Source organism: Aedes albopictus, chromosome 3, assembly GCF_035046485.1.
Source record: "Aedes albopictus strain Foshan chromosome 3, AalbF5, whole genome shotgun sequence".
Lineage (NCBI taxonomy): Eukaryota > Metazoa > Arthropoda > Insecta > Diptera > Culicidae > Aedes > Aedes albopictus.
Window position 1 is genome coordinate 66,469,946 of NC_085138.1, and position 15,109 is coordinate 66,485,054.

General features: G+C 45.0%; 1 protein-coding gene across 5 annotated transcripts in view; it reads right to left on the minus strand.

The window, feature by feature from the left end:
• Positions 1-15,109, minus strand: part of LOC109425050 (connectin-like) — a 453,200-nt gene that overhangs the window by 68,790 nt on the left and 369,301 nt on the right. Inside the window, exon 2 of one of the 5 annotated variants that reach the window (XM_062856049.1) lies at positions 3,061-3,116. The exons of the other annotated variants lie outside the window; for them this stretch is intronic. The gene's annotated coding sequence lies outside the window, so the exon portion shown is untranslated. The remainder of the gene's footprint in view (positions 1-3,060; positions 3,117-15,109) is intronic. 5 annotated transcript variants of the gene reach the window in all.

Sequence of the window (15,109 nt, forward strand, 5' to 3'; positions counted from 1 at the left end):
GTGCACTATCCTGTCAAAGCGCTCCGTCAAACACTTGGGCGTGATGATCGACGACAAGCTTACCTTCGGTAGCCACATCGATTATGCCTGTAAAAGAGCCTCCACAGCTGTTGCGGCACTGTCCCGGATGATGTCCAATAGCTCTGCGGTGTACGCCAGTAAGCGCAAGCTTCTGGCTAGTGTTGCTACGTCCATACTTAGGTATGGCGGCCCGGCGTGGGGCACCGCGTTAAGTACTAAATGCTACCGACGGAAGCTGGAAAGTACTTACAGCCTTATGTGCCTGAAGGTTGCGAGCGCGTACCGTACCGTGTCACACGACGCTCTCTGCTTCACAGGGGATTTTTCGGCTTTCAGTCTGTTAAGCGATTGAAACGAAAATATCTTTCTTACGCCCGACGTTTCATTACTGGTATGGTGCCTTACGCTCTCTGCGTCATTACTGGTATGGTGCCTATCAGCATTCTTATCAGTGAGGACATGGAGTGCTTCGAAATGCGCGGCACAAGAGGCATACGCAGGACTGCCAGGATGGCCTCTATGGTCAAATGGCAGCGCGCGTGGGACAGTTCCACCAAAGGAAGGTGGACCCATAGGTTGATACCGAGGGTAGATAGTTGGATTAATAGGCGCCATAGGGAAGTTACATTCCACCTGACACAGATCCTTACAGGTCATGGTTGCTTCCGACAGTATCTACACCGTTTCGGGCATGAGGATTCTCCCGAATGCCCAGTGTGCAATGGTTTAGAGGAAACGGCGAAACACGTTTTGTTCGTGTGCCCGCGTTTTCGCACAATGCGTGACCGCATGCTTGCCACATGCGGGGAGGACACAAACCCGGACAACTTGGTCCAGAGGATATGTAGGGATGAGTTTGGCTGGAACGCCGTTTCAACGGCTATCACCCATATCGTCTGGGAGCTACAGAGGAGGTGGCGCGTGGACTCGGAGAATGGCTAGTCCAGATGCAGTACAAGAGGTGGTCCAGGGGTTCGGAGTCGGCTTCGTAGGTCATACCGGTGCCCTGCGGTCGAGATCGACCCTTACAGCGATCAAGTGGCCGCGGAGAGGAAGTCCCGGTAGCGGTGCTGTCGTGGCGTCGGTCTACTGGGTTGGATCCGAGCCCGCGGTTGGAAAGGGGTCCCCGGCAAGGGTCGGGGCAGGTGGAGACCCTGCTGTCAGCAACCTTCTGGTGCAGCTGATAGGGCCTGAAGGGTAGTGATACCCTTGCCTTCAGCAGGTCAGATCGGGTTGCACGTAGGCATCAGTTCTTGATGTCTGCAAAGCAGTTGGGCGCGGGCGGGGTTGACCCTGCCTGCATTCTGAGGACAAAGGGAGTGGCGAGGACCACTCGGGAAACTGGCTAAGCGCCAGCATGTTACCGTGATGGACTCTCCAGAGCGAGTCATCGATGTTCGTTGCTGCTAGGCTACGCAGCTAACCTTGAGGGTGCGATGTGCACTAGCCCCTCTCTGAAGCAATACCTTCTGGGTGGTTCCGGAGAGACGTGGGGTTTGGCGACCATAGGAATGGTTTAGTGGGTACGAGGAGAGAGTAGTCCTGGCTTTTACTTTTGTTGTAGAAGACGGCCTCAGCCCCACACTACCCTAACCTTCCTGTTAGGGTGTCTGTTGAGCAGATTATCCCCCTATGGTTTAGAATGAAAAAAAAAGGAAAGTATATTGTTCTTTACACGGAAAGGCGAAACCGTAATGGTGTACGACCCTCTATGATTCTGAAATCGATGTGACTGGATAGGTTAAGTACGTTGGAGTCATTCTAGATTCCAAGCTTTCCTGGACACCTCACATTGATTTCAGAATCAAGAAAGCTTGTATGGACTTAGGGCAATGCCGACGAACCTTTGGTACAACTTGGGATCCAAAATTCAACAATAACAAATAGATTTACACAACTGTTGTTTGGTCAATATTGGCTTATGGATGTCTTGTGTGATGGTAAAAGGGCAAAGTGCGAATGGTCCAATCAAAGTTAGGCAATCTCCAAAGGATGTGCTTAATGGCGATGTCTGGTGCGTTCTCTTCAACTCCCACGGCAGTGCTAGAAGTTCTCTTTGACGTCGCCCCACTACACATTCATCTCAAACAAGAAGCCCTTTCTTGAACCTACCGTCTACGGGTACTCGGTTTACAAAAGAAAACTCCTGTGAACCACAGATTAACACACACCTCGTTGTTTCCACTTTTGTTGAATTGGGACAAAGTTGTCCTTACTCCAGGTGATCTAACTATTGCTTGTAATTTTCCTTATAGGACATTTTCCACGAAATTCCTTTTTTGGAAAGAGTGGACATCTGGTTATCTGTAGAGTAATACATCAGAAGGCACCGTATGTTACATTGATGGCTCCCTTTTCGATGGTCGAGCTGGTGCTGGTGTCCAGTCTCGTGAGTAAAGACTACATCAGCCTTACTCACTTAGTAGACACTGCACCGTTTTTCAGGCTGAAATCTTTGCTCTCATGTGTGGAATGCAATCAGCCCTTCAGCAACACGCAATTGGCAAAGTAAAATACTTCTCTTCAGATAGCCAGGCTGCTATAAAGCATATGCGTCGGCCAATTCTAGGTCGAAGTTAGTTAACGCTAGTCGAACTCAAATCGAGGAGCTGAATTCAGCAAACGCTCTTCACCATGTATGGGTGGGTACCTGACCATTCTTCCATCGTTGGAAATAAAATGGTTGATGAGTTAGCTCGCACTGGACCATCACATGACTTAATTGGTCCTGAGCGGTATCGAAGTGTTAGGTAAAGCTTCAGCTTGACATCTGGGCTGCCACTCAACATAAACAATACTGGAATAGTTTGGAGTCATGTCATCAAACTAAATTGTGTTGTACTGAGTCATCTAAAGCATTTAGTTATTCTGTGAAAACAGAGTCTTTACGATGCTCTGTTGCTTCTGTGGTAAAGAACTATGCTTTATGCTTTTTACATTGTCTTTTTCAGAGTGCTGTTTGAAAGAATACCGATACTTTCAGCATAGCTTAGATAAGTACCCATTGCAATCAGTAATACATTATTTTTAGATACTTACTTATTATTTGTGACAAACAAAATCGTAGCTACTCAACAGATGAATTGAAAATTTACCTGAAACGAAACAGAAAAATAAATCATTATTATTAGGAATTTCCATCATAAAAATCAAAATAGTCAATGAAACGATATGATAAAACGTCTATCTTCCACACCACTACCCCGGCTGGCAGGCAATCAACTGCGTGGGCCAATGACCGAGCACAGATCAACGCCAAAGCTCACCCATGCATTTTTCTCGCCCACTGAACCGTATCAAAGTAGGGCCCAGGACGGGGGATGTAATTCAATATTTCTCCCTGCCGATTCGGTACCACAAGAAACAAAAAAAAACCTCTCCTCCACTTTCGGAAGCAAGTTCAAATCAAACAAAACCGACAGAAGTAGAGGAGAACACCGAAAAAAAAAACGGATTAGCTCCAGCCAGCAAAGCTGAACCGCAAACTGGCAGGCAGGCAGTACGTGGAATCGGACCGGCTCGGCGACCACATCCAAACAAACTCGAGCCGGGTTGGAAAACTTCCTGGCTTCACGTGTAGCACGCACGTTAGGGTGAACCGAGATTTCATGATTCAGGATTCAAAATTATATTATTCGATACAACAGAATCGTTTGCTGTTGCCGGGAATCAATCATTTGAAACTAACACCACATTTGGAATTCAAATGAGCACCTAGCGTCATCTCCAATTTACCATACTATTTTCCCGAAATGGAATGGGAGCTGTAAAGCTTTTCTCGGCCTCAAGTGAAAACGCACGTCGCACTAGCATTCCTTCCCTTGCCCAAAGACCGTAAGGACGTGGCCAACGCCGTTATTGACTTCAAAATAATTGTAATTCTTTTAGGTGCACCTGCACATAAAAGATGCTAGCCAATGCAACATTGTTAAACCCGATTTGGTTTCAAGTGGTTTTGAAAACCGTAATGAAACCAGAATGATTTTATTTTGGTTTTAGAATGACTCTGTAAACCTCCTCGAGTTTATTTGACATGAAAATGCTACTCTTGTTGTTGTTTCGTTGTTTCTTCGAGTTTCGATTTTTCACGATTGATTTGGTCATCCACAAAATTCATATTGTTCAGAGAGTGCTATTGGTCTTCGATATCAGGAATGAAGTTTTGAAAGTTTAGTAGACGTTGGACTTTTTCCCACTTAACCTTAGGCCACTCTAACTCATCACGCACATACTGCGGTCTAAGCACGGAATCAACAGCCACGAAAACGGCGGCCGGCGATCCTGACGGTCGATGAAGATGAGCGAAGGCCAGCGTGAAGCGATAAAACCCAATAACGTTTCGAAATTTGATACGGTACGGTGGAGAGGGGGCTGGTGATGCAGACGTGGGGCTATGCGGGTGCTATGCGTATACGATTCCGAAGAATCTTTCCTTTGGGATGCGATTCTCTTTGATGAGCTCTATGATGTACCAAGCGAGTCGTCGACGTCGACTACGTCGTTGACGACGATGACGGAAATAAACTAATATTAGCGACGGTAATCGCCGAATCCACTTCTCTGAAGCGAATCGAATTAAACGGTTATTAGTGAAAAGCAGCGTTCGGGGTGGAGCAACTATTCTACTCCAGTAACGCCAGCTCGCTAATTCAATTCCGACAACGAGATGAGTATTCTGCTATGCTAACCACCCGGTGAAGGGAACCACCAGCTGACAGTTGGAAAGTCAGTCTCCTTCTAAGCTACGGATTGATATTAATGAACGAACATTTTCCCATCCAACCACTGTGACTGGCTGTACCCGCAGTATGAATAGGGCATTGGCGTGCGGGGATCTTTTATAAGAGAGGGTTATGAAGGTTCAGAAATGCTTGATATTAAGAAATGTTATCAGAATGCACGACGTAATCCTTGAGTCTCCAGTTAGCCTAGTGGTTAAGGATATTAATCGCCTATCCGGAGACGGAGGGTTCGATTCCCGTTCCGGTCGGGAAAATTTTCTCGACTCCCTGGGCATAGTGTATCTTTGCATTGTACTTGCCTCACAATATACAAATTCATGCATTGACCTGCAAAGAAAGCCCTTCAATCAATAACTGTGGAAGTGCTCAAAGAACACTAAATTGAAGCGATTTAGGCCAAGTGCCAGTGCGGACGTAGAGCCATCAAGAAGAAGAAAAAGCCCTCACTCCGGAAGCACTCATGATGACAAAGGTGACATTTTATGCGTAGTTCGACTGCTGCCCAAGCCACGACGTCAAGGCCATCATAGAAGACGCCTGGAGGAGGAGTTCGGACTGACGATTGGATAGTTCAGCGCTCACCAGCTGACGAACGGAAACGGCTTACGCCTCATTGATTTTAACGCCTCCAGGAACACCTTCTTTCAGCACGCTACCGTTATCGTTACTCCTGCAGATCCAGATCACCACAGCAAAGTAGCCATCAACAACGCATCAGCCGAGTACACCATCGGGTACGTGGACCGAAGTCGATGGAACGATTGGTTCGACGAGGATCGCAGAGCGGTTTTGATGGTAAAGAACGCAGTGCAGACGGTCATGCTGCAGCATGGAACCCAACAGAATGTGGAGCGATACAGACAAAAGCAGAAGCAGCAGACCCACCTCTTCCGGGAGCAAAAAGGCCGCCTTGAAGAAGCGGAGTGTGAGGAAATGATGTGTCGATCACAAGATACACGAAAGTATTTTCTCGACTCCCTGATGAATTTCAAGAAATTACATTAAAATCTCTTTTTATGTACTTTTGATTTATGCACCTTTTTATGCCCTGCCTAAAAAGAGGGAGATCAACTCAGCACCAATAGTTTGCTTAAGAAAACACAATAATGACGGTCACTATGGCAACGACAGCCAGGGGCCGTTTATAGGGGAAAGCAAAAGGAGGTTTTTGGGGCGTTACAGGGGCCCTAAGGGATTTCAGTGGGTGGGGTACAAGAAGATCTCAGAAGCATTTCAAGGGGTTTTAGGCAATGAGAGTATATTACAGGTGGGGAAGAAGAAGTGATGGCTTTGTATTAGTAAGGAAAGTAAAATGTAAACACAAATAGTGACGTCACTATTTGACACGACATTTTGTGAGATTGTGGAAAAATTGATTTTAAGAACAGGTTTCAAGGGCGTTTCCGGTGGTTTTGGAGGGTCTCAGGTGCGTTATATGGGATCCAGGAGGGTTATAGGGACGGGGATTGTGGAAGGATTTTAGGTAGTTTCAGAGGATTTTTAGCGAATTTCACTAGCGTTACGGAGGCGTTACGAGGTGTGTTGGACAGGATCCATGGTGCGAACGTTTAGAGGTAATCCAGGTACCATCTACCAGAGCTGCGGCAATACACGCGAGCTGGGAACAGCTTTTATCGTGATGGGTGATATGCAGAGGCGCGTGATCGGTTGGTGGCCGATCGACGAAAGAATGTGCAGGTTGAGGATCAAGGGCCGATTCTTCAACTTCAGCATAATAAACGTGCACAGCCCACACTCCGGAAGTACTGATGATGACAAGGACGCATTTTACGCGCAGCTCGAACGCGAGTACGATCGCTGCCCAAGCCACGACGTCAAGATCATCATAGGAGATTTGAACGCTCAGGTAGGCCAGGAGGAGGAATTCAGACCGACGATTGGAAAGTTCAGCGCCCACCAGCAAACGAACGAAAACGGCCTACGACTCATTGATTTCTCCGCCTCCAAAAATATGGCCATACGTAGCACCTTTTTCCAACACAGCCTCCCTTATCGTTACACCTGGAGATCACCACAGCAGACAGAATCTCAAATCGACCACGTTCTGATTGACAGACGGCACTTCTCCGACATTATCGACGTCTGGACCTTTCGTGGCGCCAACATTGACTCCGACCACTATCTGGTGATGGTCAAACTGCGCCCAAAACTCTCCGTCATCAACAATGTACGGTACCGGCGACCGCCACGGTACAACCTAGAGCGACTGAAGCAACCGAATGTCGCCTCAGCATACGCGCAGAATCTCGAAGCCGCGTTGCCAGACGAGGGCGAGCTCGATGAGGCCCCTCTAGAGGACTGCTGGAGTACAGTGAAAGCAGCCATCAACGACGCAGCTGAGAGCACCATCGGGTACGTGGAACGGAATCGACGGAACAAATGGTTCGACGAAGAGTGCAGAACGGTTTTGGAGGAGAAGAACGCAGCGAGGGCGGTAATGCTGCTGCAAGGGACTCGACAGAACGTGGAACGTTACAAACAGAAGCGGAAACAGCAGACCCGCCTTTTTCGGGAGAAAAAGCGCCGCCTGGAAGAAGCGGAGTGTGAAGAAATGGAACTGCTGTGCCGTTCCCAAGAAACACGGAAGTTCTATCAGAAGCTCAACGCATCCCGCAACGGCTTCGTGCCGCGAGCCGAAATATGCAGGGATAAAGACGGAGGCCTCTTGACGGACGGACGTGAGGTGATCGAAAGGTGGAAGCAGCACTTCGATCAGCACCTGAACGGCGTGGAGAACGTAGGCACGGGAGCCCACGGCAACGGAAGAAACGACGACGCCAGTGCAGCGGAGGACGGAAATGAACCAACTCCCACGCTGAGGGAAGTTAAGGATGCCTTTCACCAGCTCAAAATCAACAAAGCAGCTGGTAAGGATGGTATCGCAGCTGAACTCATCAAGATGGGCCCAGAAAAGTTGGCCACTTGTCTGCATCGGCTGATAGTCAGGATCTGGGAAACCGAGCAGCTACCGGAGGAGTGGAAGGAAGGGGTAATCTGCCCCATTCACAAGAAAGGCGACCATTTGGAATGTGAGAACTTCAGGGCGATCACTATTTTGAATGCTGCCTACAAAGTGCTATCCCAGATCATCTTCCGTCGTCTGTCACCTAAAACAAATGAGTTCGTGGGAAGTTATCAAACCGGCTTCATCGACGGCCGGTCGACAACGGATCAGATCTTTACCGTACGGCAAATCCTCCAGAAATGCCGTGAATACCAGGTCCCAACGCATCACCTGTTCATCGACTTCAAAGCGGCATACGACAGTATCGACCGCGCAGAGCTATGGAGAATCATGGACGAAAACGGCTTTCCTGGGAAGCTGACTAGACTGATTAAAGCACCGATGGACGGTGTGCAAAACTGCGTAAGGGTTTCGGGTGAACTATCCAGCTCATTCGAATCTCGCCGGGGACTGCGACAAGGTGACGGACTCTCATGTCTATTCTTCAACATCGCTCTGGAAGGTGTGATGCGACGAGCCGGGCTCAACAGCCGGGGAACGATTTTCACAAAATCCGGTCAATTTGTGTGCTTTGCGGACGACATGGACATTATAGCTAGAACATTTGGAACGGTGGCAGAACTGTACACCCGCCTGAAACGCGAAGCAGCAAAGGTCGGACTGGTGGTGAATGCCTCAAAAACAAAGTACATGCTGGTAGGCGGAACCGAAAACGACCGGATCCGTCTGGGTAGTAATGTTACGATAGACGGGGATACTTTCGAGGTGGTGGAGGAATTCGTCTACCTCGGATCCTTACTGACGGCTGATAACAACGTGAGCCGTGAAATTCGGAGGCGCATCATCAGCGGATGTCGGGCCTACTACGGGCTCCAGAAGAAACTGCGGTCGAAAAAGATTCACCCACGCACCAAATGCACCATGTATAAAACGCTAATAAGACCGGTGATTCTCTACAGGCACGAGACATGGACCATGCTCGAGGAGGACCTACAAGCACTCGGAGTTTTCGAGCGACGCGTGCTAAGAACGATCTTCGGCGGTGTGCAGGAGAACGGTGTGTGGCGGAGAAGGATGAACCACGAGCTCGCTGCACTTTACGGCGAACCCAGCATCCAGAAGGTGGCCAAAGCCGGAAGGATACGGTGGGCAGGGCATGTTGCAAGAATGCCGGACAACAACCCTGCAAAGCTGGTGTTTGCAACTGATCCGGTTGGCACAAGAAGGCGTGGAGCGCAGAGAGCACGATGGGCGGACCAGGTGGAGCATGACTTGACGAGCATCGGGCGCGACCGAGGATGGAGAGCGGCAGCCACGAACCGAGTTTTGTGGCGTACTATTGTTGATTATGTCTTGTGTTAATGATGTTGAACAAATAAATGTATGTATGTAGGCGTTACGAAGGCGTTTTCGGGAGTTTAGGAGGGTCTTTATTGCGTTACATGAGGTTCGAGGGGATTGTGGAAGCATTCAGGAAGATTCAGAAGATTTTTGGCGGGATTTTTCGGCATTCCGGATGCGTTAGGAAGACGTTTTTTGGGGTTTCACTGGGTCTCAGGTGCATTACATGGCGTCCGAGGGGGTTTTATGGGGATTTTGGAAGCATTTCAGGATGTTTTGGAAGATTTTTAGGGACTCCTTCACTAAAACCTTTGAAACCCTTTGAATCGCCCCTGAAGTGCCTTGAAACACCTCTGAAACAACCATAACCCCATTGAAATGCCCTTGAAATTTCCGCTTTTGAAATGCCCCTGGGACCCCATTGGTTTGAGATTGTTCCTAAAACTCTGCATGATACGACCACAGCCTGAAAAGGGTCAAAACGCCCCTAAAATCTTCGTAATCTTATTAAAATGCCATGGAATTCATATTAATTTGAAATATCCCTGAAACTCTTTGAACGTCTATGCAAATCTCCGCGCGGAAACCTTTCTGAATCACCAGAACCAACCCCCTCCACCCAACTCTTTGAAATGCTTCTAAAATGCCTTCAGAATTTGTTTGTAAATATCAATTTACACACTTTCTAGCCTGTGAAAAGGTTGTAAGTTATTTAGTTATAATCAATAATTTAGCAGTTTTACTAAGTACAGTGGTTCCTAACTTACGGTCATGGGCCAAGCGATTTTATCAAGAACCGAAGATGTGAAGATGAAGTTAAAAGGTTTTTTTTTGGATTCTGTACTTCGGGAACTGCTTATCATAATGTAGTTGTATTGCAAAGATAAGTGGTTCCCCATGTGGGGTCACGGACTAGAAGAATTTTTCCAGACCCGAAAGTTCGAAAAAGTGCAAATGTTTCTCGGATTTATCATCTCAAGGATCAGTATCTCTAATATAGTTATGTTTTCAGTGATTTTCAATCTATCTATGGTCACGGGCCACGTGAAAATTTCCGATAATGTTTTTTTGGATTCTACCCCTTTGAATCAACTTACTTGGCTATATATGTACCAGTGGTACCCAATCCCAATCCCCAGTCACGAGCCACGGGTATTTCGGAAGTATCAGAAGTAGTGCAAATGTTTTTCGGATTGTTCATTCCAAGAAGCAGTATCTTCAATGCAGATGCATTTCAACGATCAGTGGTTTCTAATTCATGGTCACGGGCCAAGCGAAATTCTCAAAACTATAAATTTGAGGATGATTTTTTTTACGATTCACGCCTAACGGTGCACTGATTACAATATGATTGTATTGCAAAACTCAGTGAATTAGAATCTGAGTTCACAGGCCACAAGAATTACGCAAGAACCAAAAGTTCTTGGTAGGGGTGAACATGCTTTTCGGATTGATCATCTCAAGAAAAAGTATCTTCAATATGGATATGTTGCAGATATCAGTGGTTTTCAATTTATGGTCACGAGCCACGCGATTTTCTTAAGAACCAAAAATGTAAGAAATAAATTAAATTATTTTCGGGACTTTCGGGAGGTCTCAGGTGAGCGCAATGGTTCTAACGGGGTCCTAACATAGTGTCATTTCAGTGGCTCTCAGTGGGTTCCAAGAGGTTCCAGGGGTCTCAGGAGTGTTTCAGTGGGTTCCAGTGTCATTTCAGGGATTCTCAGGGAGTTCCAGCGAGTCGTAGGGGCGTTTCAGGCGGTCCAAAGGTCGTTTCAGAGGTACTCAAAGAGTTTCAACAAGGTCCAGGGGTCGTGACCACAGCTTGACAACCACTGAGTTTTTCAACGCCTCAACTTCAACTGCTTCTTGAGACGCAGAATCTAAAACCCATTTTTAATGTCTCATGGTACTATAGATTCTTGAGAAAATGGCATGGCCCGTGACCCCAGCTTTGAAATCTCTGAGCTTTACAACATCACTTTATTACAATTAGTGCTCCTGGAGATATAGAATTCAAAAAGCATTCACACCGTCTCCTCGGAATTTCGGATCTTGCGAAATCAGCATGGCCCGTGACCCCAGCATGGGAACCACTGAACTTTGCAACGCCACTATACTGTGATAAATGCTTCTTGAGATGCAAAATCTGAAATCCTTTTTCTTTTTCTTACCGCACTTTCGGTACTTGAGAAATTAGCATGGCCCTTGGCCTCTGCTTGAGAACCACTGATCTGTGCGACACCATTTTATTGTAATACATGTAATAAATCGGATCTTGAGAAGTTTGCGTGGCCCGTCACTCAAGATTTGGAACCTCTAAATATTGTAACACTGCTGGTGGTTGTTTACGCGCAAGAAGCATAGATTGGGGGAGCGCTATTTTATTGTTTTTTTTTTAATTTACACGAAAGAGTACCATTTTTTGAGCCACTCTGATTTTTTCCGATTCTTAGAACTTCATTTTGATGCCTAAAATTAACTACAATGAGATTTTTCAAATCACCTTTTGACAGCTGGGCAACTGCTTGACAGCTCCGCCCAGTACAGAATCCGATGAAGGATGATTCAACAAATCGCTCCCATATAAGCTTCAAATTAATTTTAAATAGGTTTCCGGGCACCAAAAATCATGAAAATTTTGATTTTGGCTCAGTTTGGCATGCAGATTCAGAAAATTAAATTATCTCAACATCGTTAAAGAAGCCAATTAGTGCGTAAATGGGGGGGGGGGGGCGTAAATTGAGTTTGGTGCAAATAAAGTTAGCATTAATTGGGGTTTTAGTGTACTATTTATTGAATGACCCTGAAATATCCGTAATCCTATTAAAACGCCAAGAGAATCTGACGGAACTCCCTTAAAAAGCTCCTGAAATCCCCTGAAATGCCCCTGGAAACACTTTTTTTTTGCGCTACCTGGGAACTGCCTTGGCCCCATCTAACGAACTAAGTTGTTTCAGTAAAATCTTATACTAATTTAGGCACAAAATCCCCGCTTTCCATGCCTTTTTTTTAATTTATTCATATTTTAAATTGATGCACCCCCAGCTCGGTGCATAAAAAGAGGTTCTAGTGTACTCAAAAATTCTTCTTGAAACCAGGTATTCCTCTGAGGATTCCTTGAAACAATATGTTTTTTCATGTCCTTATTAAGAGGTTTTTAACGCGAGGCTAGTTCATTTCGGGACCCACGGCATTACTTCCCTTCCGTAGGAGGAACTCACATTTTGTGAGTTTTCCTGTAGTGATGTTCGATCCCATGGCCTTGCCGTGACCGTCATGTGTTCTATTCACCCCACAAGATCCGCTTTTTACTCCTTAAGAAATTTCAATTCCAGCGGAAATTTCTCCTCAGTTTTATGCAGGAATTCTTCCAGAGATTTCCCTAGCAGCTCCTTCAAAGATTTCTCAAGGGGATCTTACAGAAATTCGTCTAGGAATTTCTTCAGAAAATCGTATTTTTCCACAAATCCTTTCAAAAACTCTAGTTGGTATTCCTTTAGAACAGTGGTCACTAAACAATGGCCCGCGGGCCGCTGCGGCCCTCGATAAGATTTAGTGAGGGCCGCGATCTCATTTTGAATAACATTAAAAAGATTGTAAAAACTAAAATCATACATTTAATTTCCCAACAAATGATACAAACAAACAAATTCTATTTTAAATCAGTATACTTAACTTTAAAAATCATTTGCTCAAAACATTATGACGTTTTCGTTTTGACTCTGGAACATTATTCTATAAAGTATGAAGGATGACTTGTATGTCGAAGTTAAATCCTGAAACTCTATTAAAATTTCATCACAATACATATAATTATTTATGTAACGAGTTGCAAAAAGTTGATTTTTTCAGCACGAGTCGTACATTTATTCAACGAGGCTTGCCGAGTTGGATAAATACGAAAAGTGCTGAAAAAATCGAATTTTGCAACGAGTTCCATACAAAATTTTATGCAATGATTTTTTTCATTATACAACTCATTTGAGTTGCATAATGTTCATAATGAAACTGAAATGAGTTGCATAATGAACATTATGCAACTATTTTTCATTATGCAACTCATTTTAGTTGCATAATGAACCGGTACGGATAAGCAAGTCATTATGATACTGAAATGAGTAGTATAAAATAGAAATTATAATTCTGAATTGCATAAAATTCTTTAACGCATTGTGGTTCGCAGCCTTCTTATAAAATTGAATTGTGGCCCGTGTAGACAGTAAGCCTGAGGACCACTGCTTTAGAAGTACCTACATGCACTCTTTATTACAATTTTTCAGCTATACCGTCAAGAATACTGCAGGAATTGCTCCTTGGGATTTCCCCAGAATTTCCTCTAGAAAATACTCAAGAAGTTCCCCAGAAGTACTAAATTTCTAATAGGATTTACACAGATATTTTTTCTGGTTCATCGAAAATATCCTGTGAGATTTTCTCAGGAACTCCTTCAAAAATTATTCTACAATTTATTGCTAGGTTTTTTTTAGAAATTTTAATGGGAATTCCTTCTGAAGTTCCAGTTCTTCCATGTATTCATTCGTAGATTCCTTTCAACAATGCTTTTCTTTCAGAAATGTCTATATCAATTCCTCCAAGAACACCTCCAAATTTTGTTTCCACCATTTCAGCAGGATTTCCTGAGAAAAATCTTTCAAACATCACTTTAAAAATTGCTTCCGGGATTTTTGTCTACTAATCCGTTCAGAACAAGAAATTCTTCCAAGAATTTCTCCCAGGAGTTCTTCAAGGGATTCCTTCAAGAGAGGCTCCTTCAGAAATGTATTCAGGGATTCCTCTAAAAATGCATCACTTGTTTTTGCCTGTAATTTATACAGATATTTCAGAAGAAATATGAAGACAAACTTTTTGTGAAATCCCTGTAGGCATTATTTGATTAATTCCCTGGAGAATGTGTGAAGAAAACAATCATTTCCAATTTCTAGAAGAATATCTGGAGAAACTTCTTGGGAAATTCGTAAAAGAATTCATTGAGAAATTTGAAAAAAAAAAATCAGGAGAAGTTTTTTAATAAAATTACTGGTTTCTTCCTGAAAGAACTCATGGAGCAAAAGTGTTTTCGAGGAAATCTTATTTGGAATATCTTGAGAAACACCTAGAAAATCGTCAGCAAAGATTCCTAGACAAATCTTTTTAAACATTTCTAAAGGAATCCTGTAAAAATGTCTAGGGCTATTTTTGGATAAATTTTTAACTTTATTTCCTAAGGAATTTGCGAAGGAAATCCTGAAGAATTTTCTGAGTAAAAACAAGTTGGAATAGAAGGCGGAACTCGAAATGAACGAAGAAAGTGTGGTCTTAAATAACAGCAGCACCATCTGACTAAATGACTCTCATATAGATCACATACCCCCAATTCCTACGCCAATGGAGCAGCTCTAGAACGGAAAAGAAGAGTGACGCACCAAATTGCGACAGCTTAGTGTGGCTCGGATGGGATCGCTTACAAATTGCCAGCTCGAATGTATTGTCTTCCGTCATGGAAGACACAGACAGTGTTCATAGTCACACCAAACACAGCGACTGGAGAGTGCGGGAAGATGAATAGACTAAACTTTCAATCTCCTCTCCTGTGGCACCCATGGCACTCCTGCGTCCTGCGGGAAACGATTGCAACCCCCCAGAAGATGAAGTGCGGGACAAGATTCGGAGAAAACGATGATTCATTCAGTACTACTCTGCGCAACTATATTCAACGGGAAACTGCGAGGGTGATGGCGGAGGGCATCACTCTCGGAACGCCAAAGAAGCGGGCACCTAAACTCTGAACTCGAAACCGCAACCCGGCACTCTCGTTTCGCACGTCATTCTAAATTCATAACATCATATAGCATCTTTCCGGTGGCGGTGGCTGTCGGTCTCGGTCTTGCTCTTGGTCGCCCCGACCCGAATCCGAAGCCAAGTGAACCTAATCCTCTTACAGTTGAAGGCTTCTGCTTCTAGGCCACTTCCTAGGCGGCAGCAGAGCAGCAGCACCGTAGAGTCGTAGAATCTTGCC